Source organism: Lagenorhynchus albirostris, chromosome 4, assembly GCF_949774975.1.
Source record: "Lagenorhynchus albirostris chromosome 4, mLagAlb1.1, whole genome shotgun sequence".
Taxonomy (NCBI): domain Eukaryota; kingdom Metazoa; phylum Chordata; class Mammalia; order Artiodactyla; family Delphinidae; genus Lagenorhynchus; species Lagenorhynchus albirostris.
The window spans coordinates 99,103,531-99,126,750 of NC_083098.1; the positions used below are offsets into that span (position 1 = coordinate 99,103,531).

Here is a 23,220-nt window from a genome sequence, read left to right on the forward strand (position 1 = left end):
TTCTATTTCTTCCTGGTTCAGTCTTGGAAGGTTATACCTTTCTAAGAATTTGTCCATTTCTTCCAGGTTGTCCATTTTATTGGCATAGAGTTGCTTATAGTAGTCTCTTTGGATTCTTTGTATTTTTTGTGGTGTCCGTTGTAATTTCCTTTTCATTTCTAAAATTATTGATTTGAGTCCTCTCCCTCTTTTTCTTGATGAGTCTGGCTACAGGTTTATCAATTTTGTTTATCTTCTCAAAGAACCAGCTTTTAGTTTTATTGATCTTTGCTATTGTTTTCTGTGTTTCTATTTATTTCTGCTCTGATCTCTATGATTTCCTTCCTTCTACTAATTTTGGGGTTTGTTTATTCTTCTTTCTCTAGTTCCCTAAGGGTGTAAGGTCAGATTGTTTATTTGGGATTTTTCTTGTTTCTTGAGGTAGGATTGTACTGCTATAAACTTCCTTTATAGAACTGCTTTTGCTGCATCCCATAGGTTTTGGATCATCCTGTTTTCATTGTCATTTGTCTCTAGGTATTTTCTGATTTCCTCTTTGATTTCTTCAGGGATCTCCTGGCTATTTAGTAACGTATTGTTAAGCCTCCATGTGTTTGTGCTGTTTACATTTTTGCCCTGTAATTGATTTCTAATCTCATAGCTTTGTGGTTGGAAAAGATGCTTGATACGATTTCAGTCTTCTTAAATTTACTGAGGCTTGACTTGTGACCCCAGATGTGAGCTATCCTGGAGAATGTTTCATGCACACTTAAGAAGAAAGTGTAATCTGCTGTTTTCAGATGGAATGTCCTATAAATATCAATTAAATCTATCTGGTCTATTGTGTCATTTAAGGCTTGTATTTCCTTATTCATTTTCTGTCTGGATGATCTGTTCATTGGTGTAACTGAGGTGTTAAAGTCCCCCACTATTACTGTGTTACTGTTGATTTCCTTTTGTACAGCTGTTAGCATTTGCCTTATGTATTGAAGTGCAACTATGTTGGGTACATATATATTCATAATTGTTATATCTTCTTCTTGGTTATTACGTAGTGTCCTTCCTTGTCTCTTGTAACGTTTTTATTTTAAAGTCTATTTTATTTGATATGAGTATTGCTACTCCAGCTTTTTTTTTATTTCCATTTGCATGGAATATCTTTTTCCATCCCCTCATTTTCAGTCTGTATGTGTCCCTTGGTCTGAAGTTGGTCTCTTGTACACAGCATATATATAGGTCTTGTTTTGTATCCATTCAGTAAGCCTGTGTCTTTTGCTTGGAGCATTTAGTCCATTCACATATAAGGTAATTATTGATATGTATGTTCCTATTACCATTTTCTTAATTGTTTTGGGTTTGTTTTTGTAGCTCCTTTTCTTCTCTTGTGTTTTCCATTTAGAGAAGTTCCTTTAGCATTTGTTGTAGAGCTGGTTTGGTGGTGGTGAATTCTCTTAGCTTTTGCTTGTCTGTAAAGCTTTTGATTTCTCCATTGAATCTGAATGAGATTCTTGTCGGGTAATCTTGGTTGTAGGTTCTTCTCTTTCATCACTTTAAATATATCATGCCACTCTCTTCTGGCTTGTAGAGTTTCTGCTGAGAACCTTATGGGAGTTCCCTTGTATGTTTTCATTTTTCCCTTGTTGCTTTTAATAATTTTTCTTTGTCTTTAATTTTTGTCAATTTGATTACTATCTGTCTCAGCGTGTTTCTCCTTGGGTTTATCCTGCCTGGGACTCTCTGCACTTCCTGGACTTGGGTAGCTGTTTCCTTTCCCATGTTAGGGAAGTTTTCAACTATAATCTCTTCAAATATTTTCTTGGGTCCTTTCTCTTGTCTCCTTCTGGGACCCCTATAATGCGAATGTTGTTGCATTCAATGTTGTCCCAGAGGTCTCTTAGGCTGTCTGCATTTCTTTTCATTCTTTTTTCTTTATTCTGTTCTGCAGCAGTGAATTCCACCATTCTGTCTTCCAGGTCACTTATCCATTCTTCTGCCTCAGTTATTCTGCTATTGATTCCTTCTAGTGTATTTTTCATTTCAGTCATTGTATTGTTCATCTCTGTTTGCTCGTTCTTTAATTCTTCTTGGTGTTTGTTCTTTAATTCTTCTAGGTCTTTGTTAAACATTTCTTGCATCTTCTTGATCTTTGCCTCCATTCTTTTCCGAGGTCCTGGATCATCTTCACTATCATTATTCTGAATTCTTTTTCTGGAAGGTTGCCTGTCTCCACTTCATTTAATTGTTTTTCAGGGGTTTTATGCTGTTCCTTCATCATGTACATAGTCCTCTGCCTTTTCATTTTGTCTGTCTTTCTGTGAATATGGTCTTCGTTCCACCAGCTGCAGGATTGTAGTTCTTCTTGCTTCTGCTGTCTGTCCTCTGGTGGGTGAGGCTATCTAAGAGGTTTGTGCAAGCGTCTTGATGGGAGGGACTGGTGGTGGGTAGAGCTGGGTGTTGCTCTGGTGGGCAGAGCTCAGTAAAACTTTAATCCACTTGTCTGCTAATGGATGGGTCTGAGTTCCCTCCCTGTTGGTTGTCTGGCCTGAGGTGAGCCAGCACTGGAGGCTGCAGGGTCTTTCGTGGGGTAATGGCAGCTTCTGGGAGGGCTCATGCCAAGGAGTACTTCCCAGATCTCCTGCTGCCAGTGTCCTTGTCCCCACAGTGGGCCACAGCCACCCCCTGCCTCTGCAGGAGACCCTCCAACACTAGCAGGTAGGTCTGGTTCAGTTTCCCATGGGGTCACTGGTCCTTCCCCTGGGTCCCGATGCACACACTACTTTGTGTGTGCCCTCCAAGAGTGGAGTCTCCGCTTCCCCCAGTCCTGTCAAAGTCCTGCAATCAAATCCTGCTAGGCTTCAAGGTCTGATTCTCTGGGAATTCCTCCTCCCATTGCCAGACCCCCAGGTTGGGAAGCCTTATGTGGGGCTCAGAACCTTCACTCCAGTGGGTGGACTTCTGTGGTATAATTGTCCTCCAGTTTGTGAGTCACCCACCCAGTGGTTACGGGATTTGATTTTATTGTGATTGCGCCCCTCCTACCATCTCATTGCAGCTTCTCTTTTGTCTTTAGATGTGGGGTATCTTTCCTAGTGAGTTCCAGTGTCTTCCTATAGATGATTGCTAAGCAGGTAGCTGTGATTCCGGTGCTCTCGCAGGAGGGAGTGAGCACATGACCTTCTACTCCACCCTCTTTAACCAATCTACTACTATGTTTTTTCCCCTCTGATAATTAGTTCCCTATTAGTCAGTGGGTATCCAATTTTTCCTTTTTTAGCAACAGAGTCTTCTTTTCAAATGAAAATTTTTATGGATTTCTGATATATACAACCAATGAAAACTGATGTGCCCCAGAGCCCTAATTTCTCACTTTCTCTCGATACAATCTAACAGAGTCCCCAGAGATATCTCCATGGAACCCAAGGCTCCACAGCACACAGTCTGAATACTACTGCTGTAATGAATGATGAATCCCTTTGCCAGGAAGCTACGTGCCAGTTTTCAAGTTTTCTGTCAACATCTATTGTCAGAACATTTGTATTCTCCCTTTCCCTCCTGGTTCTGGCTTACTAGCTTGTATTTCTTTCCATCAGGAACCTGAATATATAATCAAATGGCCCATCTTCGATAACTGACAAAAATTAATACCTCTCAACAAGTTAAACTGGCATTTAACTGTTCTCCCTACCATTATTCTGAATAAGAGAGATTTAACAGTGTTTGTATTATTCAAAAAATATTTTTAAAACTAGAAATACAAAAAGAAGATGATTTTTCAAAGAAGCAGATCTCTCTTAAATAAAAGGAAAGCAATAAATGACTTAGATTGAATGCAATTACCCAAATTTATAAGAGAATCCAGCATTAGGAATATCAAGAGTTAAAACACAACTTAGACTTATTTGGGGAATCATTTCACAACATATATACAAATATTGAATTATTATATTGTACACTTGAAACTAATATAATGTTATATGTCAATTATATCTCAACAAAAAAATTTAAGTTAAAGAATAAGAAACTTCATATAAACCTTCCTCAACGACTGGCCAATACAAATATTCAATATGACATTTCTGGCATGTATTGGTACAAAAAACCAGTGAAGAGATTTTAACTTCAATTTTGTGAACATTCTTAAGTTTTAACATTTTATGTTAACATAAATTCATTTGTTCTGCCAAGGAGCTCTGATTCCATAACTAGGAAAATGTCACATTTTCTTAAAGAAGCCTCCTCAGTAAAAATTGACCATTTTTTTGGACAATGGTCAATTGACTGCAATTGACAATTCTAATATACCAAAGTTCAAAATTATGGTTCTCAGAAGATTCTGCATAGGCCTATAATGTAAGTATGGTTTGTCAAACATGAAACATGTTTGCAATAGTCAAACAAATATAGGTTTGTTGTGCCTAGAGAAACAGTGATAACATTACCGTTGAGTTATTGGTTTTAATATATGTCTATATAAGGAGGAAAAAAAATCACTTTGGGGTGAAATTACACACAGTAGTAGTAATAGGTAGCTTACCTTATCAACTGATCTATGGTTACCTAGTGTGTTTAGTCTCAGAGACAGCACAGGGTTAGAGTGCTAACTATTGCTTTCTGGCTAGTCACCCAGGCTCCTGTCTTCACCTAGCACGCACCCAGACATTGCCAAGGAAGACCCCGTATTTTGACAGGAGTATCCTCACAAATCCTGGCTTCGTACCAGGACCAACAGTCACCTGATCTCGGAAAGCAAAATTAACTCTTCACCAGCTACCTGTCCTTGCTCCCCATTTAAAGGAAACCATCACCCTCCTTCTGCAGCCACCACTGTATTCCCTAAGTACTGGGAATGTCAGCTGGGACGTGACGGATATTACGGAAGAGAAGACTGTTGGTTGGAAGGGGGATTTCAGGGCAAGGCAGAGAGTTAAAGGAAGGCAGCATGAGGCCAGACAGAGAAGGACGGATGAATACTATGTCTTACGGTGATCAATTAAACTTCCAAAATCAATCTGCTTGCCTGAAAATCCATCTTACTGAGATCACAAAGAAACTATACATCGATACATTTTTAAAGACTATTTCTAACACAAGTCAGTTGTTAAGCCATCTTTTAAAGCAGAATGTGACACTATGTGGGGGACCAGACAAATGGGAGAAACGTGGATAATTCAAAGAAGAACCACAAAAATGATTAAGTGCACAGTGAAGTTTTCATCTAGAAGGTTATGTAGCCTAAAAAGCCTGGTGAAAATGTCTAAAACACGATTGGATAAAACTAAAGGTTGATGAAACACCAAGATAGATTGGGTACTAATGTCGGTTGAGATGTCCATCTCTAGAAATCCATAGGAAAAGAACGGACAAGGATCAGGGCTAGAAGATTTAGTTACTCATCTGCACAACATCAGACAGGATGACCAGTATTATGACCTTGTGATCAAAAATACGCAAAGGGCCTTGTGTAGACTCAGACTATTGTTTGAGAATATTTAATGGTTAATTCTAGAATTTCCACCAGGCAATAAAGTCAACACATTGACTCTGAGAATGGATATAAGGCTGTGTGAAGTGAACCCACACAGCAAATGCCCAGTTGATCCACAGGGCAGAGTTTGGGTTCCAGCAATACACAATAAACTCTTTATTAGTCAGATAGTCAGGAAATGGAGTGCTCCAGCTAATCAAATATTTTCTGTTAATTTTTACCACATGCAGAAGGATTACAAATTTTTAAAGAATGAGAATATTAAAATACACTTAACACTGAAACTAAACTGATTATAATTTAATCTTTCTCTAATTATTCAGAATGAATTTCAGGGTCATCAAGAGAAATATAAATTATCAGTGCTTGATGACTGTGCAGGAAGTCACAGTTTTTCTAAAATCCTGGGTAACAGATGCTGGGTAACAAAGAATTCACTGCATTTGTTATCATTTGGGGGACTTACGTGCCAAGCATTTTTCTAGGATATGAAGTATATCATTAATCCCCACCAAAAATAACATTTCACAGATGATGAACTGAGACTCATAAAGTTAGGATAACTTGTCCAAGGTTACAAAACAAGACAGGGTGTCAGAGCCAGATTTTGAGGGCAGAACTGTGTCTTTAAGGAATATGTTTTTTCACTATGTCAAACAAGCAAATTCTTGTTATATAAAAGTATTCATAAAATTTTCTGCCTGTCTGTATAAAACTTAAGCACAATCAGTGGGTCATACTCTTTGTTTTTTTTTCTTTTCTTTTCTTTTTTGCGGTACATGGGTCTCTCACTATTGTGGCCTCTCCCGTTGCGGAGCACAGGCTCCAGACACGCAGGCTCAGCGGCCATGGCTCACGGGCCCAGCCGCTCCACAGCATGTGGTATCCTCCCGGACCGGGGCACGAACCCGTGTCCCCTGCATCGGCAGGCAGACTCTCAACCACTGCGCCACCAGGGAAGCCCCATACTCTGTTTTTCCAGACACGCTGAAGAATTTTTCTCAGCCATTCTTGAGATTGCTACCATGTATTCACGAGGGCAGCAAACTCTGGGCATGAAATATTTTTGCAAGTTTTTTTTTTTTTTTTTTTTTAATAAAAGGCCAACTGCTCATTCAAAGGATGAAGAATATAGCCTGAACATCTTCGGAAGAAAATATTTTAAGAGACTAAATTAGCACAGCCTCAGCCACATAACAAAATGATTTACCAATAAATGTATATACTTAATATACATTCATTTACTCATATTTTATTCAGTGATCTAATTTTTGTGTTAATACACTTATCTTTAACTATAAAATACATTGGGTTGGCCAAAAAGTTTGTTAGGTTTTTCCATAACATCTTACAAAAAAACACAAACGAGCTTTTTGGCCAACCCAATATTTGAATTGCCTTGTAAAAGAACATGGTCATTTAAAATTATTTAAGACTTTAGGCTGGATTTACATCTATAGAAGAAATGAATTCAACTTGTTAGGGGAGAAAAAAAGTTATTTCATAAACAGGTGTGGTACATTCCTTCTCCCATCATCTACTTTTTAGTCCCAAGCTCAGTCACAATTTCACCTGAGACATTTATGGCTTCTTGTTCACCTGTATTCACAAGCACCAATTAACATTCTTCAAGGCTCCAATGCCTCTTCTTCCCCCACACATAATGGTTTCACTTATCTCAAAGCAGACAGTGATTCCTATAATGGAATATCACAAACAAGGAGGGAAAGTGGCTAAACTTTAGAAAGGCATGGAATCATCTCCGGCCATGATACTGTTTCATTAGCTAATCTCATTCACACCAAGAAGATGCTGCACTTCTGAGATGACCCTCATCAAAGAGACTGGCCTTCTTGCTGCATGTAGCATTTCCAGATAAGCCTTAAGAAGCCTTAAAAGGAACTATTTTCATCTCTAGCACCATGCTGATATTTTCATTGTATTGAAGAAAATGCTACCTAAACAGTAACTTGGGGTCAAAGGAGCCCTGATTAGAGTTATCTCTCTGCTCAAAAATTCAGAATAAAAAAACAGACTTCCCATATATGAAGTCTCTCCCCAGAATTATTGCGGGAAGGTAATTCTGAAATCTGATCCTCCCTTCTAATTCAGGATCTTGCCCAGAGACAAAAGTTTCATGCTCAAGTTAAATTTAAAGAAAGTTAAAATTACTGCACTGCCTAACTGAATTAAATTATGCATTTATGGCAAAGCTTGAAAATCATACTTAACTGTCTTAAAACTTGATAGATTAGGTGGTGCTTGCCATGATCCTGTTTTGAAAGGTGATTTCACTGCTCATGATTGTAACTGCCGTGGAGTTGTTCAATTGAGAATTTTCCTCTAATGCTTTGAACTGATTTGTTCATTCAATTTCCTCTCTGAGATTTTACACTCTCCACAGTAACTTTGTAAAACTTGAAGCTGAGGTGACCCTTCTGTTTCTGAACTCAAGGGATAACTTTCTCAGGGGAAGAAAAGTGAGGTTCATTTTCAATACAAATGAATAAAGGAGGAAACACCCAGACTGAAGGTCAAGAAAATGTTACCTGGAAACTGAATCAATATCAATAGAATCAGTTCATTGGAGAGCAAGGTCTAATTTTATGCCCAGATAAAAAAAGTGTTCACATTTCAAATTAAGTAGCTGGATGAGAAGAATGAAGAAAGTTCTTTTAAAAAGACTATTAATTATAATTCCTTAGACTTAATTTTTTTTAAATAGCCTAAGAAATTACCAAGAGTTCTAATAAAATATGATCCTTGACATACCTGCCAAGAAAGAATATCTAGAGGGTCACATAATTCTTAAACTGGAAGGATCCCAAAAGAATAGCTAGTTTAAGCCTTTTATTCTTCAAATGAAGAAACTGAGGCACAGAGAGGTTAAGTGCATTTATAGAAAGGTTAAAAAACTTTAGCATAGATTTCAATTATTGTCACAACACACCCAAGTTTAATGTCAAAAGGGTACAATTAGCACTCATGCCTAATCTTGATGCATGTAAATTGTTCTCATAATAGTAAAAACAATCTATCATTTATTTAAATTCTTTTAAAAAGCAAAATGATGGTATAAATCTAATATTCATTGAAATTCTGGAGAGTAATTCAGTTTTCCTGCTAATGTAGATTCAATCTCCTAGTCACTCATTAAACATTTACTTAGCACTTACTGAATGCTGAGTATAGAACTAAAAACCCCAAAACTGTATCCTGGTTAGAATTTTGTCTGTAAAAAAATGGTGCATAAAATCTTACTACACACTGCTTTTGTCTGTGAATGCTTATACCTTTTAATAACTTCCATTTTCTCCTAAAAATGGTTTTTTCCCTTCCTTTCAAGGATTATAATGGGCATTGTCTTCAAAAACCAAAGTGTTTCCCAAGTTCCATCTATTCAGTTGGCTTATTCAACAAGTATTCAATTGTGACAGGGCTGCAGTTGTACGAGGGTCTCATGAATCAGTTTATGGCACCAATGTTTAATGTTTTATTCATAATATTGTTGATTTTCTTGTATACAGTGTCAGGCTCAATATTGAAAAAACAATATAGGGTGTAGTTAACCAGGAATTTACTCAATGACAAGCTTGGGAAAGCTGGCAGAAACAATATTTATGTCACTGTAGAGCAATTGTCCAGCATAAGTAATATCAAAGTTATAAATAGGTAAGATAAGACCACAGAGGGGAAGGCCATAGAACTGGTGAGATTAACACTGCTTAAGGTCTAATTAGCAACACTGCAAATCCAGACACTCATTTTCTTAGTGCACCCAGAGCTAATCTCCACTGATGAACTCACAACACTTTGATTTATAAGACATAATGTCAATGTAATAATTTATAGTGGGGAATATCTTTTCCAAGATTTGGAAAACTCCAAAAGTTTCCTGAGTAGGAATGACTAACACCTGGCCATCCACTTCTCCCTCTTCTTTCCAAGAGCCCACAGCTGTCCAACAGAATCCATCTTAACACAGTTATCCAGGCAATCCCTGCCAATCACACTAAGAGAAATTCTACTAGCCTTGTTCCAAAGCAGGTTCTTAGATAACTGAGAGGCCAGGTGGTAATCAGGTTATTTTGGAGATCAGAAAATAAGAGCTTATGTAGACAGACAATTGAGGACAACTTCACCTGGGGAAAACCTGAGATGTTCACCTTCTCTCAATTCCAATAGCCCTCTCAACACCTGAATATTCCAGTATTGCTCTCTCCCCAAACAGGTGAAAAAAGTCATCAACTCTTCAAACTCCTGTTTCCATTTCCTTTGGATATATACCCAGAAGTGGATTTTGCTGTATCATATAGTAGTTCTATTTTTAATTTTTTCAGGAACCTCCATACTGTTTTCCCTGGTGGCTGAATCAATTTACATTCCTACCAACAGTGTACAAGAGTTCTTTTATCCCCACATCCTTGCCAATAATTATCTCTAGTCTTCTTGATGATAGACAAGAGATATATGAACTCCTATGTTTATTGCAGCATTATTGACAATAACCAAGATATGGAAACAACCTAAGTGTCCATCAACAAATGATCAACAGATCTACAGATGAATGTATAATAATGAAGTTTTGATATATACATACATACACACACACACACACACACACACACACACACACACACAAACACACAGTGGACTATTATTCTGCCATGAGAAGAAGGAAAAGTAATCCTGCCATTTGCAACAACATGGATGGAACTTGAGGGCATAACGCAAAGTGAAAAGTCAGACAGAAAAATACAAATATTGTATAAAATCACTTATATGTGGAATCTAAAAAAGCCAAACTTGTAAAAACAGAGAGTATAATGGTGGTTACCAGAGGCTGGGGGTGGAGGGAGACATTGTTTAAGGGTACAAACTATGAACTAATAGATAAATAGGTAAGTTCTGGAGAGCTAATGCACAGTATAGTGATTATAGTCAGCAATACTGTATTATAAACTGCAAAGTTGTAAGAGACTAGATCTTAATTGTTCCTACTGCCAAAAAAAAAAAGGAAATAATAACTCTGTAACGTATTAGAGGTTTTAGCTAACACTAAGATGGTGATATTATAATATATATCATAATATATAGATGTATCAAATCAACATGTTGTACACCTTAAACTTATACAATGTTATATCTCAATTATACTTCATTTGAAAAAGCATTATCAAATCCTTATTTTTGCCCCTTTTTCAAGATTCTATTGAGTCTACTCTTTATACTGGAAAAATAGATTTTCTTCAGATAAATTATACTTTGATTATTTTACAGGTCTCTTTTACAGTTATAAAAATACAACTGCACTTCTGTTTGCTGCTACATCAACACAAAAACTACTGGACAGATTGTTCTAAAAATGGAGGATGAGTTTGGAATCATCTAAATAAATTTTTTAAAGGCTGTATAGTAGTATTAAAATTCACTGGGTCTGATGTGGTGGAGAACCTTAAGTAATTATCCCCTCAAAACAGTTGGAACTGAATTAAAAAGAAGCCCAAGGGAATGTCCATCTGTGGGGGCAGAGCATATGTATTAGAATGCTATGGAAATATAAGATAAAGAATGGTTTCTAATCAGGAAGCACAAGGGCAGATGTGTGATTGAGCTGCTTGTCAAATGGGCAACTCCATGAAACCTGTTCCCAGGAAGCAGATGCACCAGGTTCTGTGTTTCTAAGAGGGTGTGCCTGATAAATGGTGTATGTTCCTGATCACATCAGTATGGGCCTCACCTGGATAAGTCTGGCGAAGTAGTTCAACAACAGCAGTGTGTGTGTGTGTGTGTGTGTGTGTGTGTGTGTTTGATTCTGAGCTTTGCCAAGCACCACACCAGTCACTTGGTCATAGAACACGTTCTCTCAAACCCCTAATCTGATCCCACTGTCATAGCCCTTCAGAAACGTGCAGGAAAATAAAAACCATAGAATATGAGAATTGTAAATGTTGACAGGATCTGGATAATGGGCACCGAACACTTTCCTTTGCAGTGGAGAACACTAAGGTCCAGATTATGTATTTTTGGCCAGAGTGATGATGTCCTTAAAGGTGTAAAGTAACTATATCAAATATGAGAATAATATCTAACATTTTAAGGTGCTCAGGACATACATACACATAAATTACTTTATTTTCACAACTGACTTTGGGTTAGGCAGGATGGCAATTAGCATCTGTCCCATTTAACAGGTGAGGAGGTTGACATTCAGAGTCCCAATGAGAACTTCCCCAAGTGCACACCACCAGAACCCAGGACTTAGTCTTCACTCTTCAGACCCTTCAGACTTTCTACTCTGCCACCCTTCATACGGGAGAATGGAAGACAAAGGTAAGTATGCTACTGAACTTTGGGGAGAAGTAGGGGAGAAGCAATAGGGGAAGGTCATCTGGCATATCTCTGCTTAAGGTTTACTCTGTAATCTTTGGCTGCCTGAGTTTATGTGTGGTCCGAGTATGTAGGTTGGTGGGATACAGATATATTGGAAATTGTTTTCTTTATGACTTTTCAAATGCTACAAGTCCGTACACTAGCACACACAAACAATTCTTGTGCACGGCCTTCGAATCTCATTCTTCCTTCTCTATTCCGATCTTGACTCCTCTTCGCTAGCTCCATCCAGTCCAGCCAGGAGCAAAAGTATTAAGTGCATCCAACATTCCACCCCACACATTCCCAAAGCTGTGAATTCTCTGTGAGCTATGAGATGAACTGCTCCATAGGGCTAGGTTGACAAAGGTTTACTTTGAGAAGCAATAAAACAATAGACATGGAGTGACACTCTATATTCAAGTAACTGAGTCTCTATTCTGAGCTTGCAATGGATTTTTAATACGTTCATTTTTCCAAAAGGTCAATGAGTCAAACTTTGAGATCTTCCCCTAATTCTTAGGACTTTTTTAATGCACATTTAGAAAAACACAGGTGCTTAACACATTTTATCCAGTTAAATGGGCCTCTGTGGTCTGAAACTGGCATAGGCAGGTGGCTGCCAGGTCTGCACCACTTTTGGAAATGGATGTATTTCTCCTTTCCTGGTTCTCCATGGGAAGTGAGGGAGGGAGAATGCTGACAGACAACAGCAGGGTGATTCTGCGCTCAGCATCCTGTCTTGGTGGTATACCCAAGCTGCAAGATTTATAACCTTCTTGTTACAATGCATCAGCTTCAACACTTTCAGTGAAGTCTTCAATAAATTTGATGACATCTTGCTGAGGGGTTTTGTCATTAAAAGCCTAAAGCTGGTCATTAACAAATCTTCTCTGCAATCATCTACTACTGTGCTAACTCAGGCATGGATCTCACTGGAAAGTTGGGCTGGCTCAGAAACTTTCCAGAAGGCTGCATTTTTTTTCCTGTGTGGGGTATATTTCTTTAGGGAAAGAAAATACAGTTCCCAATCATTTCATCATTTATTTCTCATTATCCATTGACTAACTCTTCTCTGATAGACACAACCAAATTCAACAAACACGTGTAGAAAGCTACTACATGACAGAAACGGTACTCTGGGCTGAAGATATAACTATAAAAAAGACACAGCTCCAACTCTCAGAGGGCTCAGAGATGCCCCCCAAAATTAACCATCATTATGGAATCTTTCTTAATGTACCAGACTCTGTATGTAGGCTTGATATGCATTATCTTGTTCATTTTTCACCATGTTTTAGAAGATAGATGTTCTTATTATCCCCATTTTAAAAATTAGATGGCTGAAGTATTGTTTGCTTAAGACTTTTCCCCAAATTCCTGAACTTGTAAGTGGAAGAACTAAATTTCAAACCCATGTCTTGCCTGACTTCAAGCTAGTCGATCTACCGCAAACAGGACTGGGCCAGGAAGAAGGCAAAGACCATGACATTCCAGTTGAGGAAAGATTGGGAACCAAGCCAAGAACAGGCATATATTCGGTAGGTGTGAGGAGCAGGTTGAACCCAACTGGAATCCCCTTTTAGGAGAGTTTAGGTCATGGGTCAAGTATCGCCCATTGAGAATAACTTCCCCTGATTTCTCACACTTTCTCACCTGCTCATCAACATTCAGATTATTGAGGTATCCCTTTGTGTGTGATTACATATGAACTTAAACTTGCCTGCTGGCTCCAGAGCAGCAAGGACTGGTGTAAATTTTATGTATATAATAAAGATTCATATCATGTGAGAAAAGCCTAACTCTTTGAAGATCACTGCTCCCTGAGCTTTTCCAAAACTTCCTGTGGCAGAACAATTCCAGGTACCCAGTTGATTGACAGTTGTTTCTGCTACAATGGTTTGATTTTTCACCTAATCTGGCAACCTCTCCAAAGGAATAACAAATGGAGGGAGGTCCTGGCTGCTTTGTTCTCCACAGGGTTCAATCATAAATAGCCAGAGGGCCAATGTTACAACACTCATTCAGAGGTTTCCCAAAAAGAATGATGGAGAAAATTGCAGACATGGGGGAATGTTCTGCCATAACTTAGAGACTTGAGGGAGGATGGAATTTTTTTTTAATGTCTTGGTATTCTATTTTTTAAATAATAAGGAAAATAACTTGGGGTGATAAATATGTTCTTAAAAATGCACATTTTGTAATAATAATAATTATACCATCTGTTGAGGGCCTACCATGTGCCAGACAATTGCTTGGGGTTTTTAACACAATAGCTTATTAAATAAAATCTTTTCAACAACTCTGCCAGGGAAAGTGTTATCCCATTTTTATTGCTGAACAAACTGAGAGTTTGGGAGTTTGAACCTTTTGCCCGTCCTTGAATAACTGGAACTGGAATGCAAGCCTAGTTCTATGTTATTTACAGTGTTTTTGTCTCCACTGTGTTGCTTTTCTCTCATCTATATCTGCATTAATTAAAACACAATCTATTTAAAGGCATTTGAATAATGCAATGATTAAAAAGGTGTTAGCTGATTTTTTTTTCTTGAAATGACATTTTTCCTCTTTTTTTTTTTTCTTTCCCAAAAGGAAACAGAAACATTAGCTTTCTTTTTACTGCTCAATTAATTGTTGTGGGATTTTACCTGAAGAGATTAGTAAGACTGCCATTGATCCAACTATGGTGTCATTATGTGCCTGTCTTGATGGGTGATGTTGGAGGGAGGGCTTTTTTCATGGGAATCACAAAGCCATAGTCCATCTATGGACTCCCTGGGTTCTGGAGGGCTCCCACCTGCAGCGCTTCGCACAAATGTCTTCCTCGGTCCGTTATTATTTTTAATTGCACACAAGGTGCTTCTTACTAGTAAGGTTCTCACTAACCAAGATCATCAGCGCTACCTTGGAAGAGTCTCAGGAAATCGATCAGTAACTTCAGCTCTGTGCCTCTGACAACAGGCAGGATACAGGGTGTCTGAGTTTTGTCCAAGGTCGTAGGACCTGTTGGCTGTTGCAGAAGCAGCATGAAGCACTTTCAAAGAATCTGTGCAAGCCCAGGGCACCAAAGGTGAGGAAAAGTTTGGAGAAGTGTGGTGGGACAAGCAAGCACTCTGAGTCAGAAAGCCCAACACCAACAGTAGTAGTAATAATAATATACACATTCTGCCTTGTTCTAGTAAATACTACTTAGTAACTTTGTGATCTTGAGCAAATGACTTAGCTTCTTTGAAACTCAGTTTGCTCATCTGTAAATTAGGAGCAATGACCTCATCTCACTGTTTTGAAAATAAAATGAGATGATGGCATCAATTAAGACTTTCTTTGTTCCAAGTGATAGAAATCCAGTCAGAAGCAGATGAAGCAGAAAGAGCACTTAGTTGTAAGTAAAAGTAATGTTTCTCAAGAACACGCATGCAACTGGCTCTGAAGAAAAAGTGGAATTAGAGGTGCAAGTGCCCTCCTGAATCTCTCCCCGTTTCTTGTCTCCATTTCCCTTGGGGCACCTGCAGCTCACCTTCTCACTACCCCTAAGCTTTACATGGCAAGGCATAGCCACCAATGGCCTGCCAAGGTCAATCCAAGCTGAGACAGACAAACTGATTGGGCCAAGTTTTAAATCCTAGGGCAGAACTGGGATTGGCCCAGCTCATGTCATGTGCCTATATCTAGACCAATCAATTATCTATTGACAAACAGCAGTATTTTATTCTACTTCCATGGCCCTTGGTATGGTGAGTCTAAGGATGCGGGGAGGTGGGTATTTCATAGAAAAAAACAGATTCATTACTAGAAAAGAGAGTTTCACTGCAGATGAAAAAACTGTTGTCCACTACAACAACATACGAAAAATAGCTATCGCTATACCCAGTCCAGAATATACACTTAATATAGGGTTTTTGGTCAATGTGTACATTTCTGCACATTTTGAAAGGCTACATATTTTTTAAAAATCAAAATAAATACAATATTTTGTGTTAATTACAATGAATATAAATTATCTAATGTTAAGAATCAGAAGAGATTGTAGATGCTATGAAAAATTAATGGTTTAAGTACGTGATACTTTTTACATCAATTCAAAAGTACAATAGAAATTCAACAAGTTCAAAAACAGGATTTTGTTCCTAACCCTATTATTCTCTCCTGTCGTTCACAAACCAAATCTTCTCACATTTTCTACTCTTGCCTTCAGTAACTTTTCTATCTTTAAGTTATCTTAGTTTGAGGGTCTTAAAGATCTAAGGGACTGTATAAAGTACTTGAAACAATTTCAGAGAGCAATGAAATGTCCTTATGTTAGCACTAAACAGAGCTGGGAATAAAGAAAGCCAATTTCAATTTTTTCTCTCTTTTCCCTAACATGCACAGAACAATCTTGGACAAGTCGTTTGTGTTCCCTATGGCATGCATAAATCTGATGATGGTAACTAGCCTACTTGTCTGGTGGGGTGAAGCTGGGAACATCAGTGTATTAACTATGAATAGGGTCATTTATAGGGAGAAGTGGGGAGAATCTCAGAAACCGAGAGATTTCCTTTTCTTATCAGATGGGGAATTCCCACACAGAGGATGAATCCGTTTTGTCTGTAACACAAAAGAATGATTTTGCTTGGATCAATCTGTAGGAGTCCAATTGCCCTCTGTCAATAAACTCCAGGCCCAGGTGAGGAACTGAGTCAATATATTTTAGGTTTGGGGAAGAAACCACTTTATGTCACTTTCCAGAATTCCTTCTGGCTGATTCCAGTATGTTACTGATTTATTTTGGAAAGAATCATTCCAGGACCTCTCAAACAGAATGATGAGAAATAACTGTGCCTATCATGGTTAAAAAAAGGAAATTGAAAATCTAATTTTGCATTGAATTTTGTTGCTATGATATTATTCCTTTATAGGGAGGAGAAATTAAATTTACGAAGCAACAGTGTTCCAAGTGGTAGCTAAAAGGGAGAAATTAACTGGGGTAGAAATGTGTGCTACCAGTTAAAGATTATTCCTTCACATTTGTTTTCAAATATGAAAGGAATCCCATCAGGGAAAAGGAGATACCAGAATAATAATATTGTCTTGAAACAAAATTCACAGATTCTATATGACAAAAAAAAACTGTTCCTGCTGCTTGGTAAGAGTTTAAATGAAACATGCATTGATAGAAGATGCATACCACTTTAAAGTTTATTGAACAAATACTTAATTTTGGTCCTTTAAGAATTCTGTCAATTCATTTCTTGGTAGTTAGGATATTAAAATATGCAAATAAACATGCTCTAGTTGGTCACAGCTGATCTTTTTGTAATAACTAAGGTTCTCTCCCAACAGTCACCACTCCTTCTCTTCATGTCACCTTCACCCAGGGGTCACAAAATGCTGAAGACAGTCGCTTTTTACTTGCTTAAATTTCAGCAGGTTGAAGCTAGACCAAAATCCTCACCTTCCTCTTTCCTAAATACTTTTTTTTTTCTCCCCTCTCTCTTAATTACATGGCTTTACACTGATTTACATGAATTTCAGCTTTCAAAATCATTGGTCTTTCCTGAATGCAAATAGGCACATGGGAAAATTATATTAAGCTTGCACAATTGATCTTTCATCATTTCAAATGGTACCTTTGAACAGTTCCTGAAACGTCTGTCTGAAATACTCCTAGCGTTGAGCATCATCAAAAGATGTCGGGTCACCCTGGGGAAACCCATTCTCTGTGATGTAAATTACAGGGTTATTATACATATCCTGGAACAAGAAAGCAGAAGTTTTATTCCAAACAGATGTTTAAAAAAAAAAAAAAAGCTCATTATATCAGGTGCATTCCCCTCTACCTTCTCTAAACTACAACCCCAAAACTAGTTTTCATCAAATTGCACTGACCCTATTAACTTAATGTTCTGCGTGCTGACCTTTTATAACTAACAATGGAAAAGAAAAACTGTGCAAATATCCATGAAGACAGTCAAATGACTTTTGTTATAATGAGAAGACAGAAGTATCTTTCTTCCATCAGCATCTGCTGATTGTCATTTCTCCTTAACCCCTTGGTCCCTCCCAGCAGCTACAGCCTCTATCCCCCCACACAGCAGGGATCCTAAAAACTGATAACTTAAAATTTTTAATTTCAGCTACCTGGATGCCATCCAGTGTAACAGAGACCCAAGAAGGATCCAGCTATTTCAACCCTTATTATCCCTTTTAGTAATTCCAGTTGTGACCCCAGCCTGAAAAATATGTCCAAGCTACTGTAGCCACAACTGAATTTAATTTAATTTAGGATTTAATTTAATCCTAAGTTTAATAGTAGCTTTGAAGCCCTTTATCAGCTAGTTAACCTCCATCGACTTAAATCCTAATCATCTCTTCCCCGGCCAACAAATGTATATGCTATTGCCTAAATCATTCTTTGTTCGGGTTCTTATACACACAGAAATATGCCCGTCTGCCCATCTTCCCATGTTTGAATACACATGGACGCAAACAAAAGGTGCATTTACCTTAATGTATTTCAGTAGTTTACGTATTCCCCATGGCACCACATAGACCCAATCCAAACTCGTACAAGATGGGTCTGGAAAAACTTCAACTTCTGCATCCTGGAGTAAACCCAGTTCTCCTTTCTTATTCTCCTGGTACCTGACTCAGCAAGTCGTATAATTCTGCACAGCAAAGAAATCAGCAGTGCCTTTGATCACTTTATTCTCTTCTGTAAATTCTGGAAGCCTGGACGATGGATAAACTTGCTTTTTACTCATGAGGGCAACCTGTGACTTGACAACTTCAGGATAATCGCCGTCAGTAAATATGGGCTTAGCAAAGAAATCCAACTGGAAAGCCATGGCTCTTTTAGCTGCTTCCTGGTCAGACACTGAGTTGGGATCTGCTGGTTCCACCCAGCCAGCAAAAATTGAGAGAGACACCATACCTTTCTGCTCTTATCAGAATAAGGATTCATAGCTGTGCCAGGATCTGGCATGAGCTTTAATCAAATTATGAGCTGCCTGATAAAACTTTAGTTCCAACGTAAGGCACACCAAGAGGAAATGCACCAAACTCATATGCCAGCAGGGCAAAAATATTAGGCTCATTTATAGTGATCCACTGCTTGACTCGATCCCCAAATGTACTGAAGCAAAACCGGGCATATTTGTCGAAGGGTTCAACGATTGCCTCTGACAACCAACCTCCTTGGTCTTCCAAGGCCTGAGGCAAATCAAAGTGATAGAGGGTCACTATGGGTGTGACCCCATTTGTTAACAAATCATCAATGATCTTGTTGTAATAGTCAATTCCTAGGAGAAAAATAAAAGCATAAGAAAAGTTATTTTTAGTACATTGACAGTAAATAAGGATTGGGAGAGGATCAGGAATAATAATATCCTAAATAACTTTAAACCAAAATAAGGTTCATTACTTTCTACCTATAATCAATTAAAGGCTGGGAGGAAACATGAAGAAGTCCAAGGAAGACTGGCTGATCAGAGAGGGAAATGTGATGGGGCAACACGATTGTGGAAGATGTATGTTTTGAAAGGGATTCACTTGGGCAAGTCGGTAGCACTTAACTTTGTGTTATTGGCATGCTTATTAATATTATTTTATTTGTAGGGGGAAGGATAAATTAGGAGTTTGGGATTAACATATACACACTACTATATATAAAACAGATAACCAACAAAGACCTACCGTGAAGCACAGAGAACTATACTCAATATTTTATCCTAACCTATAAGGGAAATTAATCTGAAAAAATAGATATATATGTATAACTGAATCACTTTGCTGTGTACCTAACAAAACACTGTAAATCTACTTCAATTAAAAATTATAAATTTATATGTTCATATTAAAACAAAAGAAATTATTTTATTTGCTTGTTTGTATATAGATCAACTCCACTTGAATACAAGCCCCCTGATAATAAGGGCCTTATCTATCTAATTTATCTCTGGATCCCCCAAATCCTGGGACATTTAGTAGAGATTCAATAAATTTAGTAGAGATTCAATAAATAGTTGTTGAATGAATGAACAGATTTCAAAAGTATTCAATATAAGTAAAGAAATTGGAGCCAATGGCTGCCTTAGTGCTTCTCCAGACCCATCAGTCTCACAAGTCTAGGAAGAGAGACCCACTGATCATGCACAAGGGCTCAGCATCGGTCCCAGAGTGTGGGTTACAAGGGCAGTGAGCCAGGGACGTGGCACATTAAGAAATGCTCAGTTGGGGAGTTTGCTCTAAATTTCTGACATAGTCCATGGGAATACACAGCTACCCTTGGCTCTCAGCTGATTCTCCCAGCACTGCCTGTGTGAGAGAGAGAGTTTTTGGATGTGGCAGAATTCAGAAGAATGTTATTAAGTTGGACATGTTCTGCCTTAGAAACCAATGCCAAGAAGATGTTGGGTCTAACCTAACAATGACTGTCAACTTGGAAGAGACTTTCTGAGGAAAGGCTGATATTAGTTCTTCATGTGACTGTATGTCTAAGAGTATGGAGGGAAACTAAGCAAAGAAAAGAGAAGCTGTCCTGTTTTGAGAGGTTGTGAATATAACTAAATTCATATGTAGAACTGTATTGCATTCAAAGTTTGCAAAGAAGCAGGGTCCCTTTATCTCTCTTTTTTTTAACTTATTATCTACCAATTTTAAATATAATAATTTAGATTTTTGCATGTGTTTCACTCATTCAATCATTAATTTATTCATTCCTCAAATACATATTTATAGAGAAACTACTATATGCTGGACTTACAAACGTAAGATAAACATTGTCCTTGTCCAAAGAAAACTTAAATTTTAGTCGGGACTACAGACAAATTCATAAGCAATTATCATACAATGTTATTATTAAAAATAAAGTACAGAATGCTATTTAAACATATGATAAGGAGTCCTTATCCCAAACTGAGGGCATCTGGAAATACATTCTGAAAGCAATGTAGCATAATGGTTTAAAAAGTGAACTATGGTGACAGGCTACCTAAGTTCTATCCCAAGGCCTTCACCCACTAGTTTGGTGACCTCGGGCAAGTTACTTTATCTCTCTGAATTATCTTTCCTTGTCTGTAAAATGTGGACAATAATAGAAATGTATTTCAATAATTGTTGTGAGAATTTAATGAGTTGATAAACCGAATATGCTTAGAACAGTTCTTGGCATAGTTAGCTATCATCCTAATAATGATTATTATTGTCATGAGTGACATCTAAGCTGATTTTCAAAAGATGAAAATAAATGACCCACATAAGGCAAGGAGGAGTGATCCAGGAAGAGAAGAAAGGGAAACAAATGTGCAAAAGTCCAAAGGAGGAATGGAAATAAACAAAGCCCACCCAAATGTGAGCAGCTTACTTATTCCAAGCTTGCTGTAGCAAGGAGTCAGCCATTATCACCTGCATTTGGCAGATAATTAAAGGCTATCAGGGAAGCAGGAAAGCTTTATTATTAAAAAAAAAAAAAATGGGGGGAGGATTCAGGTACTTTTGATTGAAGGTTGTTGGCACAGGGAGGCTGGAGGTAGGCTAACTAGAACAAGGGCATCCCAGGCAATTGGTTTGGGAAGCATATTTGGCTTTTTCCGGTTGGTTCTAAGTTCAAAGTAGGGGACAGAGGAGCAAAAAATAGAGAAGCTGGCAGTTGTTGACCACATTCTGACTATTCTAGGCCAACTGCTGCAGTGGGTGTCGTTTGGCTTCCTGAGCTTCTCTTGTGGATCAGAGTTCTATTGTCATGTATGGCCTGGTTTTTGTTTGTTTGTGCATTCATTCTCTTCTGGGAACTGCAAGTTCACCATAAGGAGGGTGTATAGCTCAGCAGAAGAGCAATAAGAATAGTGAGAGGTAAGCAGGGTAAGCAGAAGCCAAATTATGCAAGGTCATGTGTTGTCTGCCTATCTGTCTGTAAGAGCGGGTAATTTTTAACAACAGCTCACTTATTTTGCAAGCATGAACATAATGTGAATCGTGCATAACAACTCCATACTTGGAAGCCCCTTTTGTATGCCATTACTCTCTGGGTGGACATAATAAGCTACCACCCCCACCCCAGCCCCACCAGATGTCCATGCAGTAATCCATAGAATATGTGAATATGTTACTTTACTTTTTATGTTACTGCAAAGGGACTTTGCAGATGTAATTCAGGTTAAGGATCTTGAGATGGGAAGATTTCTCTAGATTGTTCAAGTGGGCCTAATCTAGCTGCATGAGTCCTTAGAAGTGAAAGAGGATGGCAGAAGAGTGGATCGAAGAGATGCAGCAACAGAAGAAGAGGCACAAGAGATGGCAGCATGAGAGGGACTCAACCTACTATTGATGGCTTTGAAGATGGAAGAAGGGAGCTACCAGCCAAGAATGCAGGTAGCCTCTAGAAGCTGAAAATGATCCTCAGCTCACAGTCATCAGAGAAATGGAGACTTCAGTCCTACAACCACAAGAAACTGAATTCTACCAACAAACTAAATGAGCCAAGAAGCAGACTCTCCCTTAGATCTTTGAAAAAGAATTGCAGCCCTGTTAAGCACTGTGGTTTCATCCAGGAGAGACCTGTGTCAGACTTCTGACCTACATAACTCTAAGGTGATAAGTTTGTATTGTTTTAAGCAAGTAAGCTTGTAATAATTTGTTGCAGCAGCCAAGGAAAACTAGTATACCCACCAAAGTTTATAAAGCTTTTCTTTCCTCTCTCACTAAAAGAGCACTCTGCCATCCCATCTCTGGGCCTCTGCAAGCCCACATTTCCTCACTTGTAAAATGGAATATCCAAAGATTTGTATGATGGGACCATCTTGGTACTGGACTGTGTTAAATAAGGTTTTTATAGCCAACGCCTTCCACTGGCTTTGAATATAAAAATAATATCAGCTTTAATGTTTTGCATTCATACTATATGTACATAACATCACATATTTCGTTTAATCCCCGCACTAAGCACAAGAGGTGGGCATTTTTAGTCTCAATAAACATATGAAAAAACTGAGATTCAGAGAGTGAGTACCGGACATAAAGCGACAATGTTGTCAGATGACACAGCCAACATTTGAAGCCAGTCTGTCTCACTACAAAGACTGAGCTGTTCCCACTACAACATTCCCCTTCTCACACAAATGTTTCAGATCCAGAAACATGGTGATACTGTTTCCCTAGCCTTAATAATCACCACTTTGGAGCTGATTCATAATATCAGGGTTTTTTATTTTTAATTTCTGGAATAATCAATGATTTATAAGTATCATTAGATACGGCACTATCATTAATGATGGCAATCAATGTAATTCAAACAACATGATGATCTGCAATTGAATTGAAGTTAAAAGTTTTTAAGTAAAACTTTGTTTTACTCGTCAACATGGCAGAGCAACAAAGCATTGCATACTTAATATTTATCATCCCGG

At 38.1% G+C, this 23,220-nt stretch overlaps 1 pseudogene; it reads right to left on the bottom strand.

The window, feature by feature from the left end:
- Window positions 1-23,220, bottom strand: part of LOC132519110 (cytosolic beta-glucosidase-like) — a 149,665-nt pseudogene that overhangs the window by 66,870 nt on the left and 59,575 nt on the right.